The sequence below is a fragment of the Amblyomma mixtum genome, chromosome 7, assembly GCF_055824585.1.
Source record: "Amblyomma mixtum isolate Tamu chromosome 7, ASM5582458v1, whole genome shotgun sequence".
Taxonomy (NCBI): Eukaryota; Metazoa; Arthropoda; class Arachnida; order Ixodida; family Ixodidae; genus Amblyomma; species Amblyomma mixtum.
In genome coordinates, this window is record NC_143018.1 from 46,303,512 (window position 1) to 46,326,205 (window position 22,694).

Sequence of the window (22,694 nt, forward strand, 5' to 3'; positions counted from 1 at the left end):
ATGCTACGAAAAATCCCAATAAAGATTAGTGTATGAGCTGCGGCCAGCTTGTGGAGGCGAGCAGACAGTGGCGCCGCATGTGAAGTAGGGAGTCACTGCTTATTGGTCGTGTCCTGACAACTTTTCCTTTCCACACTCTAATGGTGTTCTGGGTGGACTGAGCGCTAACCTCAACGCCGGAAGCCGCGTGACCTTGATATGGTTGGACAATAGGCTATCCATGTGAAACGACTAGGACGAGTCACAATGGCGACAGCGCAACAAACAAACAAAAACATTATTTCCAGGACCCACTGCGTGACATCACGACCGTACCGGGCGCATCTTACAAGACGTGTGTGATGGCAGTGACAAAAGCGACTTGCTGTTATCCATATTATACACGTGAGCAGGTAAAATAAAATATCTTCACAAAAACATTCTTAGTGCGCTCATGACTTTCATTCTTCGAGATGGGTCTAATTGAGTGGAGCTTACTGTGTTTCTAGGTGCAACTGGCACAACTCCTTAAAGTCGTACGAGATCTTCATTTTCTCTACTAACTGCCACCTGTTACCTAACCTAAAAGAGTCGTCTAGAAAGCTAGTGTGGCCGTTTCGTAAACGAAATCTCCCCAGCAACCTCTCCTATAGACCCTCGTGCACCGTGCATGTTTAGTTGAGGCCGACGCTCCGTAACCAAGAGGCTTCTTGATGGTGGTTTTAGATTTCAGTTCTCCTTCTAACGTACCGTTACGAGCAGTGTGAAACATCATCTCTGCAACAGAGTCAACGTTTCCCCAGAACAGCGGTGTCTCTTCGGCAGCACAGGTATAGTGCGCACTCGCGCTAACAACCCGTAGCGAGTCAAATGCACCCGACACTAATCGTTTGCACCCGCGTTATACGCAGATTGGGGCTATCAGCTTGCGCAGTGCCGTCCATGACGTAACCACCCTTCCAGTTCACTGCCACTCGAATGTACAGGGGCAACACTGGGTAAAGGGCAGCTGCACTAGAGGTAACGAATCAGAACCTGGTTTGTTGAAACAAGGACCTACGCTGGGTCATTTCAAGACGGATATGCAGTACCCATGATGCAAGGCTTCGCGCCTGCGCTGATCACTTAGTCATACGTTTCGCTGAAGTCTGTTAAAGTGCCACTCAGTTAAACAATGCTCTTTTTGCTTAAAAAGTTGACGGAAGCGTCACTGGTTCACGGTAGTATTTCGCTGTATGCGGATAACGTTAACAACAGTTCGATATATGAAGGAAGGGACGGGAACTGCGCTGATTGCACACCGAAATAGCTTCAGTTATTCTAAAGGTGATCCTAAAAGCCCGTGAAGACGACGAGAGGACGAACCACTAGGAGAGCGCTAACTCTCAATTCAAAAACTATTCCTGAAATTAAAGGCGTTGATAGAAAACCGTGAAGAGACTGAAAAAAGGACTGACTGTAGCCGTATGGCTGCGCTTTGCTCGATTCCAATGAATAATTATACTAGATTATTAGTAATTAAGACTTCTCGTGAAACAAGTACACAAGATCTCTTTTGAAGTGAACTCAACGAAAATATTGCAACAAATGGCACATGTTGAGCTAGTTGGTGAAAAAATCTCGGGAACACCGTAAAAAAAAATTTCACTGGGACACCTAATTCCATTGTGTGTTGGCATTGAGGTAGCGTTAGCAGCGGTTGATGCCGGCATTCACCGGAAGTGACGTCACTTACTGTCTGGTGACGTAATTTCTCTCCCGCCAATGGGCGAATTTTACGACCGACGTCGCATTTTGGCTACGTGGGGCTTCTAATGATATCGTAGCAAAAAAAAAAAGAAATCTGAAAAGAACTGGAACAGAACAACTGAAGCTCAGAGAAGACATACGGTAATTGTTTGCTCATTAAGCCTGCTCAGAAAGTTGATTACGTTCCGTCACCAATTCAAGGAAGGAGCCGAGAGTCTTAGATGCAAAGGAAAGGGTAGAAGAGTAACCTAGTAACGATTTAGACATTTAGTCAGCAGATAAGACGACAGCAAAGAGAAGATAATTCGCCACCGAATGGAACCGAGCCCACCAAAGCACTAACTGATCTCCGATGGCTGCTGCCTCCCTCCCAGTTTTGATGGTGTTTATTTTAGTTTAACCTTCACAGCCTTCATGTAGGAGGGTGGCCGGTGTATGCACCGTACCCACCAGTCAGCCCTCGAGAGGCTAAGCGCTAGTTGTCAGAAAAACAACTTCCGCGAAAAAAAAAAAAACGCGTAAAAGGCGCTACAGAGGCCGAACGGAAATGCCCGCGTTTGTTTTTTTGTTAGGTATCGAGCGATAAACAAAGTCCGAGGCTGCCATAAGAAAAACAGAAAGGATCACCACGGCAGTGCCCTTAGCAGGATTGAAATTTAGCCCATGAAGACCACCCTGCAACTTCATAGAATAAAATGCGCAATAATTAGAAAAAAAAAGAAAACCGCGCAAAGACATGACGCAAATGGAGGATTACACAACACGACCTCGCTCAAACTATGCTGTTATTACTGCATTACTAATTACAAATAAGTTACCCTGGGCCCCTGCCGAAAAAAAATCCTGGCTACGTGCTTGTACCATACCATACCACACCGTGCTACACCATACCATGCGACACCCTACCATACTATACCACACACTACCATACGATACCACACCCTACCATACTATACCACACCCTACCATACCATATCACACCATCCATACCATACCATACTATATCGACCACACCGTGCTACACCATACCATACTATGCCCTACCACACCGTGCTACACCATACCATACTATGCCCTACCACACCGTGCCACACCATACCATACCACATCCTACTATACCATACCACACCATCCATACCATATCATACTATGTCATACCACACCGTGCTACACCATACCATACTATGCCCTACCACACCGTGCCACACCATCATACCACACCCTACCATACCATACCACACCATCCATACCATACCATACTATGCCATACCACACCGTGCCACACCAGACCATACCATACTATGCCTACCACACCGTGCCATACCATACCATACCATATCATACAACACCACACCACACGATCCATGCCATACTAAACTATGCCATACCACACAGTCCCACACCATACCATCAGACACCCTACCATACCGTACCGTATCACAATCGAAGCTGCTATAACAAACTCGCTTCATATAGTCAGTCATTGATGCGCGTTCATCAAAAAGAGTTCGACGAAAATGAAGACAAAACAGGCACCTCACCTACTGCGATTACGAAGCAAAGAAACGGATACACCCGCGCGCGCAGTTTGCCCCCTGTTCCTGCGCCTCCACGCTTCCGAACAGGTTGGGGCCACATATGGACTCAAGTGGAAATTATTCGAGAAAGAAAGTTTTTATTTCGTACACAGCGTTTGCGCGCACCCACGACAAGACTTATGGTTAGCTCGTGTGAATTTACTGAGCTGACGGACATTATGCCCCGTCTGCTGCTCCGACTCCATAGCGAACAGTGAGCCGCGCAGGTGACAAACCGCGGTAGGACACGACACGCGGGCGGCCTGCATTCACTGTGTACGCACATCTGTGCAGTGAACTCGATCGCGCGTTACACAGAATTTTCTCAGGACACCCGCGCGCGAGCCGTTATTTATTTTCTTCTATCATTTGTAGGTCTGTGCTGTACGTGTGATTATCGTATAGACGGTGATTCGCCTAAAGCGTTACACAGCTGCCGCAGTGGCTCACTGGTTATGGCGCTCTCCTGCTAACCCGAAGGACGCGGGTTCGATCCCGGTCGCGGCAGTCGAATTTCAATGGAGGCGAAATTCTAGAGGCCCGTGTACTGTTCGATGTCAGTGCACGTTAAAGAACCCCAGGTGGTCGAAATTTCCGGAGCCCTTCACTACGGCGTCCCTCATAGCCCGAGTCGCTTTGGGGGGGGTTAAACCCCCCTAAACCATAAAAATAGGCTTTTTGAGTTAGAAGAGCGCTCGACATAGCATTGTTAACCGTGTAGTACATCAGAATACAGAAAGACGTGCTAACTAGCAGGCTGGTTATTGAGTAGTTAACTCTTCAGCTGTAACATTGCGCCGTTTATGCCATTTTTAGACTGCTTGAAATATTAATTTTTTCCTTCGACAGTCGAACTGTGGAATGATCTGGATGTCACATTACGTCAGATGTCTGTTGACCGCTTTGCGCAAGAATTGCCTAATCATGTATTTTCTTATTAATACCACACTATTGTTTATGTAAAAATCCCTGATTCACACTTGTAATTATGCACTTTCCTACTATTTTATCTTTATGTTCCATCCTCTGTACCACTCCACTCCTGCAATGTCCCAATTCATGGGATAGCAGTATTTGTAAATAAAATAAAAATTACTGTTAGGCTCCCTAAATATTGAAAGGACTCCAGCCCATCGTAAGTAAAATTCATATCAGTTTTTAGAATTTCGAAAATGCGGTTACCCTCGGCTCTGTAGCTCAACAAATTGTCTACATCGCGCCAAAATACATGCGCTTTCGAGAAGCTTGCAGGCAAAGCAACCTCTCCAGTGCACGTAACTCGTTGAAATAACCAAAATTTGCTGTACCGCGGCGCCAAGGGTAGCCGCGTTTTCGAAATTCTAAAAACTGATAAGGATATTACTTACGGTGGGCTACACGCCTCTCACTGAATAAGGACGCTAACAGTAATAGCTAAGAAGTTAACTATCTAGTATTCAATAACCAGCCTGCTAGTTAGCACGTCTTAGCTGTATTCTGATGTCTATTAAGCCTATTTTTAATAATTGTGTAAAAATCTTAGGCGATGCACTCTATACCTGTGTATACATACCTTCTCCGCTATCTTTTCTCTCCTCCCCATCCTATCTTTGTTTTCACCCCTTGATCTACCCTATCTATATCTATGCCGTTTCCGCCAGATGCTGGTCAAGAACCCGAGGAATACCCAGCCGCATGAACCACGACAAGACTGCTTACCCTTCCCCATCATTTCCCCATCCCATCACTTTTTGTTCGCACTACAAAGGATTAGAACGACTTGCCCCCAACGCCGCCGTGCTGCATTTTAACGCATCATCCTCCACATCATGGATTGAAATAATTATATGCCCAAAAGTTCACCCCCTTATGTAATGCTCTTTTATTCCCTCAAAGGCGTTTGAGGGAATAAGAAATGAAATAAATTAATAAATATATATCAGTTTCCGCGACCGGCACCAGTCTTATTGCAGCGAACGTGACAACGCCGGACACTTTCTGCGATAGTTGGCGTTCTAGTGCTAACACCTACCTTACAGTCGATATTTCTTTTAATTGCAACATAACCAGAGCCCTTAAAGCTAAAGCTTCGAGGTATGCAAAGCGTCGCGTATCGAGCTTAATCTTTTCATATCAATAGCTCCCTCAGATATCTTTTTCCCGTTTCAGCGGTGGTGATGTCGAGCGTGGGGGAAACTACGATGACGTCATAACACCACGACGTCGCATGTCACGTGAGTTTACACATCGCATCCGTGACTTCACATCCACTAATGGTCGTTGTCCAGTGTGGTGGCCAGTCAAAGTTCAGGGGGTATGGCGTGGGCCCGGCTACTGCACGTTTTTCATCGTACAGCTCAAAACAAAATTAAAGGAAACAGTTTGCAGGCATGCAGTCACGATCACTCCACAACTATGGCTGAGAAGCATATAGCTGTTTTTTTTTTTTTTCTGCTGAGAAGAGTAGAAGCACTACTTTACCATTCTGCCTTTCTTCCTAAAGTAGCGGTCCCGCTCCGGCTATGGTCGCAATGGCATACAAACATTTGGCAAATCACTAGTTTTGTTTTTTTAACAAGTCTTGTCACCTGAGATACGACACTTTATTTTCAGCAAGTGATATCAATGCAAGACTTTCTGCTCACACTGAAGTAACCGAATCTCTCAATCTCTTACCGCCGCGGTGGATCACTGGTTATGGTGCTCGGCTGCTGACCCGAAAGACGCGGGTTCGATCCCGGCTGCAGCGATTGGATTTTTATGGAGGCAACATTCTAGAGGCCCGTGTACTGTGCGATGTCAGTGCACGTTAAGGAGCCCCAGGTGGTCGCAATTTCCGGAGACCTCCACTACGGCGTCCCTCGTAGTCCGATTCGCTTTGGGACGTTAAACCCCATAAACTAAACCGAACCATCTTAATTTCCTAAGAGCGCACACCTTTTTATTCGCCCCCACCAGAAGCGATGTACACCCTCCGCCAAAAGTCTACAGGACACAGTGCTTGCCTTCGAGCCGTGCAGTGCGACATTCGAGTACCCCGCCGAGCTGTAAAGTTCTGTAAAGCTAAAATACCTCTTGTTCTAGCCTTTAAAGGTCCTTCGGTCTTTCAAGGCTCCGGGAGAGCGCTACCATACGGCTCAGAAGCAGACAGTGTGGCCCGAGGATTCCCGTGTACTGTGCGATGTCAGTGCACGTTAAAGAACCCCAGGTGGTCGAAATCTCCGGAGCCCTCCACTACGGCGCTTCTCATAGCCTTAGTCGCTTTGGGACGTTAAACCCCATAAACCAACCAACCAACTTTTGATTAGCACTGTACTACCGCCACCAGTGCCCTAGTTTCCGGCTGACACGTAGAAGAATTAGGGCGGACGTTCCGCCACACCCGCCTTACAGCCGTGACGTCGTGCAACCGGACATCTGGCTATTTCCCCATTAACATCCGAAGGGCACGGGCTTCGCGTCCGCCGGAGAGGTCACCCCCAATGCGTTTCCCCGCTGGTGCCGTCAAAAGCCGCCCTTCCATAATATATAGCACGCAGAAGAGGTGGCGTAAATGCATAGCTGCAGGTGGCTGGGTCTATATTGAAAAATGATGTGCTCCCGGAAAGCAGGACATCACGAATCTTTTTGAATGTGACGCCTTTCTACTCCACTGCCTATTAACAGAAGACTACAGGGCGCAAAACATATTGAACAGCCCAAGAACATTTCACAGCCAAATTTTTTAAAACCTTTAATGCCTCATCGTTGTCGACAGAAGGTTGTCAGCAGAAGGTTGTCAGCAGAGGTGTCGCGCTTTTCTATTCACACCAGAAAAAAAATCTTTGTGCACGATGGGATTCGAACCACCATCCTTCCGTTCCGCAGTCGAGCGGGCTAAGGCTACGCTACTTCCTGCCAACGCATATGTAGTTCTCCTTGTCTAGGACGCTGGAGAGTGTATGCAGAAAGGCGTCGAATCAGACGGATGCCTCCCAAACGCCCTCCAGTGTCTCCAGCATTTAAGATCCACAAACAATTGTGTACTTAATTAACATCTTAACCACACATCAGTGACACAAGCAGTAACACCGCGCTTAAGGCTTTCGCCTCACCGCACTTTAGTTCAACAAAGTGCCCCCCTGAATTTTAGGGTGCAGGCGCGCATCCCCCCCCCCCCCCCCCCCCCCCTCTCCGCGTAGGGACGCAAGTCAGTCGTCTGAAATTCTTTCAAGAATTTGAAAGGCGTTCCATCCGGTCGTACACCAGGCGAGCATGGACATGAGATAGCGCTACGATGTATATTTTTTTTCGGCCATGCGATTCTCGGAAACTTTTGCTGGCTACTGTAATGGTTGTCCATTATGATGCGCGGAAGGCGAGTAGCCTATTCTATGTAACAAGTCGCAGACAGCTGCCATTTAGCCAGGTGGTATCGATAGCTAAAGCTGCCTCAATTACACAGCGTTTAATTTTATTCGCTTATTTAGGGGGTAATATCTGTATTGAATAAAAGTTGATTAGAACAGGTCAGGTAAATAATGAACTAATACTAACAGACTTGAACGAGATAACCGCTTGACCTGATATCCTCACTTCAAAAGCGGTGCTCTCTAGGCCTTATAAAATTTTATAGCGTCAGATGTTAAACCAATATCCATGAGATCTCATGATCGTTGCGCGCATAAACTGACATGATCACATCGTAGAGTGACATGACCCATTAAAATGGGTCACGCGGTCATGGGTTTCGTTGATAGTAACATGGCCCATCAATTGTCAGTAGGTCTGACCCATCTGCCGGGTCCAGTGACCTCTTAAACCTCTCTAATACATGACCATCACTGCCATAAACGTATATTATCCTCTTAAAAGATGCGCGGCGGCTGAATTTCGATGAAGGCGAAATTCCAGAGGCCCGTGTGCTGTGCAACGTCAGTGCACGTTAAAGAACCCAGGTGGTCGAAATTTCCGGAGCCCTTCGCTACGGCGTCTCTCATAGCCTTAGTTGCTTTGGGACGTTAAACCCTGATAAACCAATGGCTGAGCCTCGCGTAACGTGATGTGAACGTCCCTCAAGCTGTTTTGTGCAAACCGTTTGCGCTGAGTAAAACAAACATCCTGTTTGTTTAGTTTAGCTCACGAGCTTAATTTGATTACTGCTACGTTGGAGGCGCGCGGATTACCAATCTTGCTCGGCCTTCCTTCTCTGCTGCCGACCTGATCCCGGTGACACCTATCATTCGTGGCGCTGAACGAATCAGGTCAACAGCTGTCCTCCGGTCGTCGTGAGGTGATAGCAGTAAAAAAAAAAAATTAAATGGAGACAAAGAGGACGCTTCGAGGCCGCGGATTTCGAACAGGCGCCGCTAGTATGAAGCAAATTTCAGAGCAAGGCTGAATGTTCTCCGCCAGCCGAGGAGAATATATACTTCGCTCATGCGCTTCCCAGCGCACAGCGATGTTTCAATCGGGGAGTTCTCCCTTTTAAGAAAATTTCAGGACTAAAATTTGGCAAAAGAGAATCTTCACGGAGTTAAAAGAATTTTAAGAATGTAAATTATCTTACTTTTTTTCTGTACTGGAGAACTTTGCAAGGTGCTGCAGGGTAAAAAAGGGCCTGAAATAGGGAATTGTGGGTCTAATTGAGGGAACTTTAATTCAAAGCACGAAACGGCACAGTCCGCGCATTATGCAACAGATATTAAGGGGCAGTTTATCTACCCTGCTTTAGAGTACTTAAAGGGTCACTTCAAGACAAAAAAACGCCGCGGTGGCTCAGTGGTTACGGCGCTCGGCTGCTTATCCGAAAGACGCGGGTTCGATCCCGGCCGCGGTGGCCGAATTTCGATGGAGGCGAAATTCTAGAGGCCCGTGTACTGTGCGATGTCAGTGTACGTGAAGGAACCCCAGGTGGTCGAAATGTCCGGACCCCTTCACTACGGCGTCCCTCATAGCCTGAGTCGCCTTGGGATGTTAAACCCCAATAAGCCAAACCATTTCAAGATAAAATCGGAAGGAGTTGAAATTTTCAAGGGAATTAAGTTGCTCTCGTTCCTGCACCTGCCGTCGCCTCTGCCGTCAGTAAGCCGAAAAATTCTGACCCTCTCAACCGTTTATCGGAACAAAGATGTTATCTGCGCCCACCATTCTTGGTTAACACTCTTCAGTGGCGTAAAGTATTATTTGCAGCCAGGTAACGACTACTGCAGGTCCTCCCTCACTATTCTAGTTAGCTCTGTGCCTGTGCCGGAGCGAGAGAAAGGCGGAAGAGCATATGCTCTTATGATGGTGGTGCCAGGTTCGAATCCCGCTTGCGCCAGAAATCTGTCAGTTCTCGAGTGCAAGCGAGTGCAAACGCCCCTGGCCACACTCTATATACGAGTACGCCTAGGTGGGAGTAAAGAGGGGGTGAACTGTCCTTTAGTGCAAAGGGACTTCTCTAAAGGACAGGTTCCTCCCTTTTTGCTCGTTTATGTTTAAAGCGCAGGTGCTTGGCGTTTTTAGTGGCTAAACGTTTGTAAACGCTCGCGTCTGGTCACTGAGCAAGCGATTTTAAACGCGGTAACGGTCTCGTGGGAAAGTATCCGGCTCGTGCTTAGGAGCTGCTGGGTTCGAATCCCAGAAACACCGCTTTTCTAATGGGCGTAAACCTGTCCCGGCCAACCTCCCGGTCTTTAGGGCGCTGTACTGGCGTACACATGTACGACCGCAAAACCTAGAGGATACCTAGGGCCAGGCGTTTTATATCAGGATGGATTTAAGACAACGAAGATGCATTTACGGTCAGTATGCAGACAAGCATATCTGTCACTTTTTCTCGTTAACTCGTGACGAGTGGCTGATTGGCAGATGTCGAGGCATTCGATTTGCCAACTGATCCTAGATCATTGTTCACCGGACGAGAGTGTAATGGCAGTGTTGAGAGCAATCAAGTTCGATACCAGCGCATTTGCGTTCAAATAACTTATGAAATAAAGAGTTCATTTTTTTTTCCCGAAACACAGAAGCAAAAACACAGTTCAACGCAATGAAAAGCAGTGAACAGTGAAAAACTGCAGAAGGATTGCACGGTGGCAAGTTTTATGTCAGATGTAACGTCTCGAAGCTGTAGTGCCATGACATTTGTCAAAATTAGAATTTCTGAAAACATTAAAGCTACCTCTGGAAGAGTTCACGTCACGGAGGTTCGTGCTGGATTCTAGGAAGCTTCACTCGTTCGCATTTCGTAAACATATGTGAGCAGAATTGACATCCTACGCTCTTCTTTGTTCTGACGAGAACCTCCGACACCAAACTGACCCTAACGACTACTGGAGCGATTTCCGCTTTCCGCAGTCCGACGACAATGTCTAGCATCTGCCTCCACCACCTTTATGGGTATCGAACACCGGGTCCAAATTTGTACTGGCGAAATTCTAGTCAGTTAAATTTTTGTCGACTCCTTAATACGCTTTGAAAGACGATGCTGGACAGTGATCGCGTGTTATCTGCATGATTCTTTACAACAAAATAGCGCAGCATGTTAATGAGATCAATGTTTAAACAAACAAGCAGAAATACGAGGGGAACCTGTGTTATAATAAGGGAATACGTTTTATTCCTTAGAATTGCGCATTCTACAGAATTCGTCAGTGATGATGTATTGCTTGCCCTAGGAATATAAGTAATTAGGGGCCAGCACCCCAGCCGGAGAATTATTTTGTATCATATGCTTGCGATGCTTAGGCTATAAGGAAAACTTCGAACGAAAAGGAAAATATTTAGTACTGGTCACGTGACTGACAAGTTAGTTTTGAACCAGTCCGACGTCAACGCCTTTCGTGCTGTTCCCTAACACAGTAAGAACGTCATTTAAGTACTAATCCTCTACCGTGTGGATGTCATTGCGCTGCACCTGCCTGGCAAACACGGAAGCTAAAACGCGCATTCGGTGCTGTAGCAGATGCGAGTGTTTTCGCGCTCGCAACTTCAGTGCAGCATTGTTGACACCTCCTCTCTCTCTTTTAAGAAGTGCGCTCTGAATATTAAAAAGAAAAACTCTCCTCGTCAATCTGTTTAGCTATGAACCATCGTTCTAGTTAGCAGTACACCAAAATTACATACTTTCTACAACTTGAGGCACACTACCAAAAAAAAAACTGGCCTCCACGTAGGTCCGATTTAGTGGCGTGCAGCGGACAATGCCAGCCCCTTTGCTAGCTCTTTGCATGAGAGTGATACTTCAATGAATACAGGAGAGGCCTGCCTGGTTATTAGCCTAGCATGCTACTCTTAGCACGCTTATCCTAGCTGCATGCACCAGGATGGAGAATTAGCATCATCAATGTAGACTGGCGCAGTGATTACAGAGTTGAGCTTGAGCAACAACACGTGCTCTTTGGTAGTCGTGAACACGTGCAGAGTGTTCGCCATATCACTTGCCATGTACCACATGTGGGTATAGGGAACAACGTGCATGGTTTCGAGCAAGGCGCGATTTTGAAAGCCTCGTGACCTGCATTCGAATCAGTTTTCCTAACAGTAGGCGCGGAAAACACATTCAATCACGAAGTGACGCGAACAAAGGCAGGAAAGTTCCAGAGGAAAGCACCGATCGAGTGACCAAATCACCGAACGGGAGAAACGTCTAATGTGCGCCTCGCTTTGCGTTCAAAAAGTGTTCAAACGCCCCAGAACACAAACAGCAGCGGACGCATTTACGTCTGCAACAAACACACAACACAGCGACAAAAGGTCTGGTGACAGCCGTTATCCGTGAAACAAACAAAAAACAAACTGTAGAGCTAAGCATAGCCTTGGAGTTCTCCCAAACAAGAGCAAGATGTGCCTAACTTCGGTCCTCTCAGGCGTCTTTTTAGGCCGCTTTAGTGCCGTACTTTTTTTTGTGTGTTTCGGTCCTATTATATAACGAGAAGAAAAGTAACAGGCTCTGGATAAGTGTGCCAATCTTTCCTGAACGAGCATTTGAAATATTAAAGCACCGGACCTGTCCGGGTTACGAAAGCAAAGTATGAAGTCGTGAGAGAGCGCCTCAATGCTTTGACAGGCCCGGCATTCTTTGACTGCCTGTCTCTTTTTTTCCCAAATGTAGCCTCCTGCCTTTTCGATTCAATTTCGGACTGTAAATTTTGAATTCAATTCATTTTCAGAAACCTTTCCGGTAAAGAATCAGGGAGGAAGGCTCCATCTGAATGCTTGATAGCCAATAAAAATTTTAAACACTGAAAAAAAAAAACTCTCCTCAAGAACTGCCAGGCCTGTCTTGGCAGCTGTACGGGAAAGGAACGCAGTACGATATGTACTCGAAAGTTAGCAGTTATGTATGCGTTGCGATGAAGCTTAATGTGATTGAGAAAAGTAGAACAAATCATTTCTTCGATTTTCGTTTTCATAATAGGTCGGACGAGGGTATATGTAACACGCCATTTGAGAAAACAACAACAAACAAGAACATAAAAAGAGTGCTCGGTATTCATGAGCGCATTTTCCTCTGCGCATTCCAGTGTAAACTCGACGATCGATTCAGCGATCAACGATTTTTATGATGCCCCTCTCCTTGGTGATGTTCCAGTAGAGTGGAACAACAAAAAAAAAAAGAACACACTGAAACCACAAGCGCCACCTACAATCCATGACCTCAAACGTTTGCCACATTTGAAATTGCTACAACGCCGGCCCTTACAGGTGAAGCGCCTTTAGGGGGCAGCATCATCTCGCGACGTCGTGCTAAGTCATTCACAAACACAGCAAAAAGAAAAATATTAATAATAAGAAGAATCTGTGTAAGAAACGACGCCGTTCACCAAGATAAGACCACCCTGGAGAGCCTGCTCCTTTTTACGCTAAAGGAAACGGCGTCCAGCGCTCATCACTTTGGACACCGTAACGCAGGCGATGCAACCGACTCTGGCACGAACCGTTCCTACAATAAACCTGGATACCGGCGTGCGCGTTACTGAGTACCGACGCCGCATACAATAGAGCGGCAAGGTTTCGGCAGCCAAGAGTGGGACCACACATCAAGATATAGCGAAACGATGCCGCAGCTCAACACTCTTCAAAGCAAGCGAGCGACAGAGTTGGAGACAAGACGGGATATTTGTGTGCATAGGCAAACGAAACGGGTACTCCGACCATTCAGCGGCGAATATTATTGCCGGATATTGAATGCGTGCAGGAGATCGTTGCAGACAAGAAAAAAAAAAGAAAAGTGCGAGAAAAGGTGCACGAACCGCACAATTTAATATATAAAGCTTTTTTTTTTAAATATGACGTTCTAAGGTGCGACTGTTTCCGTGAATTATTTTTTTCTTACGCAGCGCTAGCTGCTACAGCTCACCTGAGAATGCGTTACCTGTGATTATATGAAAGAAAAAACACAAATTTCCCATTCCCGTTCATTTTTTTGTTGTTGTTGTTGAATGTCACAGAACAACACAACAGCTCACAACCGCAGAGGACTCTGCAACACAGACATTTCCCAGCTCGACAGCGGTGACCTTAATTCCTTCACGAAAGTGTCAAAAACTGGTTCTTGCCGAGTTCCGAACAAAACTCGACGCTGACGTGAGGCCAGCACGACCAATGTCGCACAGGAACGAAAAATGCGGAATCGTGCAGAGGATAAAGATGACGAATGTGAACAACACAAAAATATCTGACGACTGCGGAAGCGTTTCGGTCGCAGCAATCTAGTTAGTTAACCAGGGCACATTTCCGACCATATTTCGCTCTTTAGTTTCCGATTTCTCACTGATCTTTAATAAAGCAGAACCGTCACGTCAGTCACGTCGCGCAAATTAAGATGGCTCCGAATCTAAAACCGCGCCGTCGTTCCTACAGCAGTCGGTCGCAGTAACCAAGCGAGCATCGAGGGACGGAAACCTTTCGAGTTCCGACCGATCGACGCGGGCAAGCGCAGTTTCGCGAAGAGAGCTCTGTCTCGAATAAAGCGCCCTCCAACACCACCACCGTTCCGCGGGTCTGTCCTCACTTTCAGTTATGCCTTCGCAGTGCTCTCCAAAGACGAAAAAAAACTACATAAAGTCGCAGTGCGTATGGAATTAAAGAGAGAGCGGATTTTGGTCGCGGTCTCTTCTAAACACTGAGGCGGTGGTTAGTCCTCTGCAGGAGTCGGTGCGCCGAGCCGTTCTGCTGAACGCCGAGTCGGCGGCACAGCCATAGTCTTGAAGGTAGAGGGTGCGGGCTCGAACACAACGCTTTCCACCGCTGTTAACTTGAACTATTTGCAGCCAACCGGCTTCGATAGCAAAGCTATACTTCGAAAGCAAAGCCGGAGTGGCGTGAAATCCGGGTTTCGAATACGCCGAGGGAGCGCACGAAACCTACTCTCTCCTTCGACTCGGGGACGGCGCCGATGTGACACACGATCGAGAGCCGCGCGCTATCTGCGTCGGCGTTTCTCCGTCCACGCTGCTTGCTTAGCGCCTTTCTCGAAGACGGCATCATCGAAAGTCAGAGAATAGTATACGTTACGCCACGCGATACGAACACCGGCTCGAGAAACGCCGACCGAGTGTAAGCCGTAGTAGTAGGCGCTGCCACAGATACGAGACGGAACGACGGCCGAGCCAGTGTGCGTGTGTGCGTGCGTGAAGAGAGAGTGCGCGCGGCGGCATCGCAGCGCCAGCCACGGCGTCGGCGGCGCGACCGCGAGTCGTCGCCGAGCTCGAACCTCCCGAGCGCAGGGCTGGGGAACAAGAAAAGCGCAACACTGGCTCGCGATCTCGGCGCTCGCGCTGGCCGCGCAGCGCTCGCGGGCCCTCGAATCCCGGGCCGCGGGTTTCCCCGGGACGCCGGCGACGATAGAACTCACCTCTGGCCCCGGCGGCGAGCCCAAGTCAGGGCGGTCCTGGCTCGGAGCGCAGGCGGTCGGACGCCATCGCTGGCACGGGTCCCCCCGCTCCTCACCCTGACAGCTCGGTCGCCATGGCAACGCCCGGCGCGCGCGAGGGAGCACACAAAAACTGCGGCGGCCGGCAGCCCACCCAGTTTCTTCTCGCGAGCTCACGCGAGAACAGCTGTCGCCGCCGAGCGCGGCGCTGGCGGCGACGCCGATGACGCTAGCTGCGCTAGCGCCGCCGTGGAGTTATCCGGGGCCCGTCGTTTCTCTCTCCATTCCTTTCACCCATTTTACGTTTTCTCCGTTTTCTTACACCTACGTGAGAGGGCGTTGATCGGAACGTCAGAACCAGGGTTGACCGATCAGGCCGCGGCCCCGTCATTGGAGCCCCGGGGCTGTTCTGCGAGTTGGCTTCCAGTGTGTGTGCGTGGCTGTGTTTTGTCAGCTTCCCAGAGAAATACTGCAAGTTGAGCGTGGAATACTGGCCTGGAACTACTTCCGCGAGTGATGTGAAGTCCTCGTTGAGCACCCTTAAGGTGATCTTTCCGTACCGTAACCTCCAAGCGAAGCGTAAGCTGCGAATATCGAAACACCAAAAAACGTGTGGCTAGCAAACGCAGGAGCCTGTTTGAAATGCGCTTGTCGTTGACGCGCATTGGAGTATGTGAGAAGTGCCAGCCCTGTGACCATGTCTGAAATGCAAATTTTTCTTTTTTGTATTGCCTCGTTGTTTCCTGAATTGCCATTCTTACACTTTGATGCCATACATTGTTGATTTCGTCCGTAGTAACACCCAGGGATGCTGCAGCATATTTGAATTCCCCGTTTCGCAAGTAGCCGGGACAGGTTCCGACAAGAAATCAATGTCAGGAACATCGGCAACTAACATGCCGTACCTCTGTCTAGCAACAACTTATTTTTTTTTAAATGTCTGAGAGCATTTATTCAGCCATGTCAGTTCTACGTGCAGTCATAACAATTCTTCGACCTTTCGTTTTCTGATTCGCTTTATTTATACAATCATCGATACTAGTTCGACTGAAAACACAACGGTGAAAAATCGGCGCTTAAACGAGACACATTGGAGAGGACGACACAGGAGTAGAGTGAAATCTGAATGTTGTGTTTTCGGCGTATCTAGCAACCAATTTGTCCTTTAAAACTTGAAATATTGGCAGAAATTATCGTCATGTTTATATGCGCCGCGCTTAACGCTTTTTTTTTCTGTTCGTTTCATAGTTCTGTACCTTCTAATACATATGACGGGCACAGCCTGACCTTTCGAAAGCAGTTGAAAGGAGAAGTTAAACCATAATAAACATCTCCAAAAGTGGTGGCTCACGCGCTGGCAAGCAAGGATAACACCCTAAGAGCGCGGAAACCAGACTCAAGTTTCAGCTGTTCTGCTCGCCTAGCATTTAACTCAACAGAAACAGCATCGTCTGTCACTGACAACCTCTTATAGCTTCTAGACAATATCGCGTCTTTAATGAGATATATTTAAAAGAAAAAGCCTTCCAAAAACATCGTTTCACTGTACAGTAAAAAAAAAAAAAAGTCATCTGCATTTAGTTCAAAAGCATCCTACCAGCGAACCCTGTAAAGGGTGCACCTTGTTCAACCACCACGCAATGCAGTGAAGCAAACGACAACGCCACGTACGTGGGAACGCGGAGAAAAAAAATCGCTCAAAGGCTAAATGAGTTATCGAATCCCGGCGTTTTGCGTCGCTTGAGAACCTCTCTTGTTAAAAGAAGGCACCGTATATTCAGTACGCATCATGTTCAGAAAATTTCAGCAAATGGCAGTCGCAAAAACAAGCAAAAAGAAAAAAAAAAGCCGGCGTGCGAGCCGACGCGCTGAAAACCCACCCACCGTCGCCGCTCACGCGACCAAAATACAGCGCTAAGAGGGGTCATTTTACGTGTCGTCTGACGGAAAGGAAACGCGGCCTTTGTCAGTGTGGCGTCGGCACAGCTGCGGCGCCCGTCAGCTGCAATGCAACCAAGCGGGCGCCTGCTGCGATCGCCCATATGTCAGGAGGGGCTCATTTCCGGCAGCGCTACTAGATGGCAGCACGAGTCGGCACAGCCTGCAGGAAACTGAATACGGATACACACTGTGGAATATACATTTCCGCATGACACTATCTCTAGCTGACGCGAAACAGCTGGGCCACTTCTAGGGGTTCGGTGGAATGAGAATAAGCGATGTAAGCAAAAAAAAAAAAAGGCGAAAAAGAAATGCGCTGTGTGGAGTAACGCGCGCTTCTTAAAACCGTTTCAAGTTAACGAGAAAAATTTCTGTTAGACGCTGAAAGTAGCTCGAATTGCGAAATAAAAAGCGGGAAAACAAGCGGTGAAGCATGGTAAATCACCCACTGATTTAAATAAACGTACAGCGGACGATCTTCAAAGTAGCTAAGCTATGACGTAATGTATTCATCGTACTTAGGCTCCGGTATTGGCCGACAGATACAGTTCGGATGCTTGCGAAGACCATTGTGCTTTCTTTCCCCGATAAAATAAAGACAAACGTAGTCTTCAGCAGGCTCCATCATTCTAATGGAACAGAAAGCGTTTTAAAAATACTAATTTACTTCTCGCCTGCATATTCCGCTTGCTAATTCTGCACATAGCAATTGCGGAGATCGATGCATGAAAGGCTGTAGCGAATAAATCACACCCGCACGCTGAAAGCAACGAAAAATACGTACTTGAAAAAAAAAAATCCCAAGCATAAAAGCGCCGTCACCCATCGTTTCCGAGAAAGCAGCAGCAATATCAAAATAACTGCTGTTCATAGTTGTTTGAGAGACCCCGAGAGAAGCCGACAAAGAAAGGGACGACTCAAAGCCCACGTGAAGCCAGTATTGATGCCTCGATGTCTGAGCGGCTCGAAGTAGAAGCACTCGTGACGTCACAGGCGAGAAGGCAGCCGATTTGTAACTATGTGTTCCCATCTATAGCGACGGTAGACGAAAATGGCGAGCGTCTGGCACGATCTTTCGCGCTGGATCAATGAACGAAGGGCATCCACCACGCTGTAAAAGTACCGGACACCAGTTGAACGGATGTGACGTCATGCAGCAGAACCTCGAGAGAGAGAGAACTTCGTCTTGGAACATTTGAGTGGTACAACGTGGAGGCTGCCGGCGCCAGAATGCATGCATTCTCTTTGGTACATTCACGAGCAGTATCAAAGGGATAAAACTTTTTGCGAATAACTGCGACGTTTCTGCTTAATTCTACAATAAATTTGAGAACGACTTCGGATATCATACAACAAGAGGAAGACTACCTGCAAAACAGAAAAGAAAACAATGCTTGTCTCACATATAATTAATTAAAAAAAAATCCCCTGTGCCCCTTGGTTTCTGTGGCTGTTGGCTTCTGTCATAATTTTGGAGTAATCGATAAACGAATGACCAAATTTGTTCGCTTTTATATTGCTCACGACTGTACTTTATCTTTGTAAGGTTCCTATGAAGGTGAACTTCCACAGTTCGTGCTAGTCTAAACAGTTTAAATATAGAAAATAAAAATGAAAAAGACACATGTAGCCTTTTCCAAGCTTGAAAAGTGCACGTCAGTAAAAGTCAACTCACCTCTTGCATTTACAGGCGACATGATTCTCTTACGTCACGGAAATCGTAGAGCGCACATGCGATAAATGCTACCACGATCAGTCATTATGGTGCCTAACCTGTCAAGATGCGTGAGCTTCGGCTTGCGTGCATCGGTAGCTTAGGCTCCGTCTTAAAGCTCCATCTTTAAGAGTATGGCGCGGCAGCGCTAATGAGTCCCGTAAGCTACCACACGTGATCTCAATAGCATATTACCGATCACCTGCTCTTCTAATGTTACCATATTACGACACACACCAATGTCACGTGACACAAACGTACAGTCCTTCGCGCACACTCACCCCTCACTGACATGCACTTTCCTACTCGCTTAATCACTACTAATTTAATTAGAGCTTGTCTAATCTCACACACACTACGCTTTAACCAAGCCGTATAAACGTGTTTGCGTGATATGGGGGTAACCTGTATGACTCGGAGTGAGCGCGGCTTCGGCCGCTTATCTGTGTTTTCAGCCAGCGTCCGCTTCGGCGGACGCGGTTGTTGCGACGCGCGTCTTTTTCTCTCTCTTTTTATCTTTCCTCATATCTTTCAACTCTCTTCTATCTGCACGTGGCAGCGGTGGCGGCTCGGCTCCTGCCAGTAGGCAGGCCCGTGCACTTTCCTTTTCATCCTTCTCTCAGTCGGAACCAACCAACCACCGCAGTCCAAGTTTCAAGGGTTCAGTTGAGATTGAAATTGGTTATTGAGGAAAAGAAATGGCGCAGTATCTGTCTCGCATATCGGAGACCAACTGAACCGCACCGTAAGGGAAGGGATAAGGGAGGGAGGGAGAGAAGGAAGAGGTGCCGTAGTGGAGGGATCCGGAAGGGAAGGGAAGGGAAAACTTTATTTACACTAATGGTTTTTCCTGCGGTTTGGGGGCATCTTCAGAGACGTCTTGGTTCTACCCCCAGGAGCCTTCTCTGTCGAAGTCGTCCGCCTCTAATCAGTGGTCGGTTGCCCTCAGTCCAGGGCTCCGCTGGCCACTGCCGCCCGTTGAGCTCGCTGTACCAGACCTTGTTGGTCTTCGCAGCGGTCGCTGGACAGCAGAGTCTCCCACTGCTCCGCACTCGGGTTTTGTATTTTGGGGACCACGTCTATGTTTTGGCAGGCCCATGTGATGTGGTATAGTGTAGGTTTTTCGTCGCACCAGGGACATTTGTTCGTGTATATCGTAGGGTGCATTTTGTTTAGTATATGTAGGTTTGGGAAAGAGCCTGTTTGTAATTGTCTCCAAGTGACAGCTTCCTCTCTGCTGAGAGATTTGTGCGGTGGGGGATATCGCATTCTTCTGCCTCTATAGTTTTGTAGTATGGCCGAGTATTCCCTGGGTGCTGGCGCGAGTTCCGCGGTCTCGTCGGAAGCTCGGAAAGTAATGTATCCTCGAGCTATCCTGTCGGCCTCTCGGTTCCCTGCCACCCCCGTGTGCCCCGGTACCCACACAATTTTGTGTCGGATCTTGTCGTTTTGTTCTTCTCGGTTTTTAATTCTGTCACTCGCTGCGAGGAGTATACGGAGCGCGTGACGACCTATCCTGCCATTCATGTAATTTCGGCAGGCTGTTTGAGAGTCCGTAAGTATTGTTAGTGACCGCCCGGTTCTATAGCCCTCCGCCACCGCTAGAGCAACGGCTACTTCCTCGGACTCTGCAGCTGTGCAGCCTCGGAGAGACGCGCTGGTCATTTCGCGTAAAGACGAATCGACCACCGCCGCTACAGCGATTTTGGTATCTCCTCCTCTCCAAGACGCGTCTGTATACACGGTCGTGGCTTGAGGAGCGTATGTTTTCTCGATGAATTCGGCCCTCGCTTCTCTTCTGCCTCGATGGAGGTTGGGATCCATGTTTTTTGGTATTGGCGCTACCTTGAGGGTCTTGCGAAGCTCGTCGGGGATCGTTGCCGTCCTCGACATTTCTCGCATCTGCTCGTGGTATCCGAGCCTCTGCAGGAGCGCTCTTCCTGTCGTTGTTTGCAACAGCCTGAGTTTTTGCGACTCAAGCTGCGCCTCTCGTAGCTCCTCAAAGGTGTTGTGTAATCCCAGGGCCATGAGTTTTTCTGTAGACGTGTTGCGTGGTAGTCGGAGCGCTGTCTTATACGCTTTGCGTAGCAGGGCATCCGCTTGTTGTATTTCATTTTTGTTGACGCACTGGTAGGGTAGGCTGTACGTGATTCGACTAACTACTAGGCTTCTGACTAGTTTTAGTGTGTCTTCTTCACGCATGCCATGTCGCCTGTTGGTGATGCGGGTGATCATGCGTGCGACTTGTAGCGTTGTTGCTTTCAGTAGGGTAAAAGTGTGAGTACTGCGCTGGTTGGATTGAACCCACATGCCCAAAATGGCCAGCTGGGGATCTTTAACGTACACTGACATCGCACAGCACAAGGGCGCCTTTTGCGTTTCGCCTCTATCGATACGCGGCCGCAGCGGTCGGGTTCGAAACCGGGTACTCCATCTTGGTAGATGAGTGCCTTAACCACTGAGACACCGCGGCGGGTCTGCATAGAGAAAAAATTGCCGACGATTGCGTTACTTCCTAATGCGAAATTTGGGCGCAGCTCATCAGCTGTTTCAGCTTTGTGATAGATTGAGGCAAAAAATTCGAGCAATACATGTATGTACAATTCATCATCATTATCGTCAGCCTGACTATACCCACTGCAGGGCAAATGCCTCTACCATGCATGTACAATTACAGACAACTTATTTTTCACTCATATTCTTTCCTCAAGAAACACGTCACTGGCAGTTCTTGATTGTCATGAAGAAAGCTTTGTGGTCGAAGAAATAGATGGATATATGCTCGACTTGCTGAATCAATGCCTGGTTCTCAAGGTGAGGTCTACGCAAGTATTTCGCAAGGTTTTCAAAGCCGCGGGAGGTGTTACGAGCGAGAGGAACGGGATGTTCTACCGCGTAAGTGGTAAGAAATTCTTGTTTGTCTTTATATCTACATTAAGTTCCACAACCACCCTGCCACCTTAGCAGGTGGCAGGGTGATTGATTTATTTATTTATTTATTTATTGATTGATTGATTGATTGATTTGATTGATTGATAAATTTTATTTCCACCGATGTAGGAGGCCCCCTACATCGCAGGCCTAGGGAACGGCGGCCGGGATCTCCGCGACTGAAGACTAGCGAAGATACATTGGCTCTTCGCGGCTTCAGCCGCCAGGCGGACAGCTAGTTTCTGGTCGGCGGGGACCTCGCTTTGCAGAAGGGCCTCCCAGGCTGTTCTACTCTTAATATTGTCCTCAGCGCCCGGGGATCCGGGGCATTGCCAAATTATGTGATCGAGGGTCCCCCTCGCTCCGCAGGTCTTATATTTATAATCTTTTTTATCGTCTAACTGGGTTTGAAATAAACAGACGGGGTTTGCGAAATTTCCGGCCTGTAATTGGTTAAGTTTGATCGCGGTAGTTCGCTCACCGTTGTCAGCGCTAACACATGCAGCCCACCTCTCTCGCTCATTACCCCACGTGCCTATAAGCGCGATCTCGCGCCAACGCACCCACAGCGTTTGTTCCCGCCTCGAGAGCTGAGGGGTCCTCTCCGTGCTCTGCGACGGCACTGTAACCGGAGGCCCCGGTTCGAGGACGCCAATGGGACCGGGAGCGGCGCCTTTTGCCTCCGCTGCATTTCCATCGCACGCTACCACTCCCGTAGCTTTTGCCGCCGCGGTGGCTCAGTGGTTATGGTGCTCGGCTGCTGACCCGAAAGACGCGGGTTCGATCCCGGCCGCGGCGGTTGAATTTCTTTGGAGGAGAAATTCTAGAGGCCCGCGTACTGTGCGATGTCAGTGCACGTTAAAGAACCCCAGGTGGTCCAAATTTCCGGAGCCCTCCACTACGGCGTCTCTCATAGCCTTAGTCGCTTTGGGACGTTAAATCCCATAAACCAAACCAAACTCCCGCAGCGTTTGTTTCCGCCTCGAGA

At 48.1% G+C, this 22,694-nt stretch overlaps 1 protein-coding gene across 3 annotated transcripts in view; it reads right to left on the bottom strand.

Moving 5' to 3' along the window:
- LOC149335896 (uncharacterized) overlaps positions 1-22,694 on the bottom strand; it is a 113,941-nt gene that overhangs the window by 81,817 nt on the left and 9,430 nt on the right. Inside the window, exon 1 of one of the 3 annotated variants that reach the window (XM_089552445.1) lies at positions 15,103-15,327. The exons of the other annotated variants lie outside the window; for them this stretch is intronic. The gene's annotated coding sequence lies outside the window, so the exon portion shown is untranslated. Of the gene's footprint in view, positions 1-15,102; positions 15,328-22,694 lie in introns of those variants that run through there. 3 annotated transcript variants of the gene reach the window in all.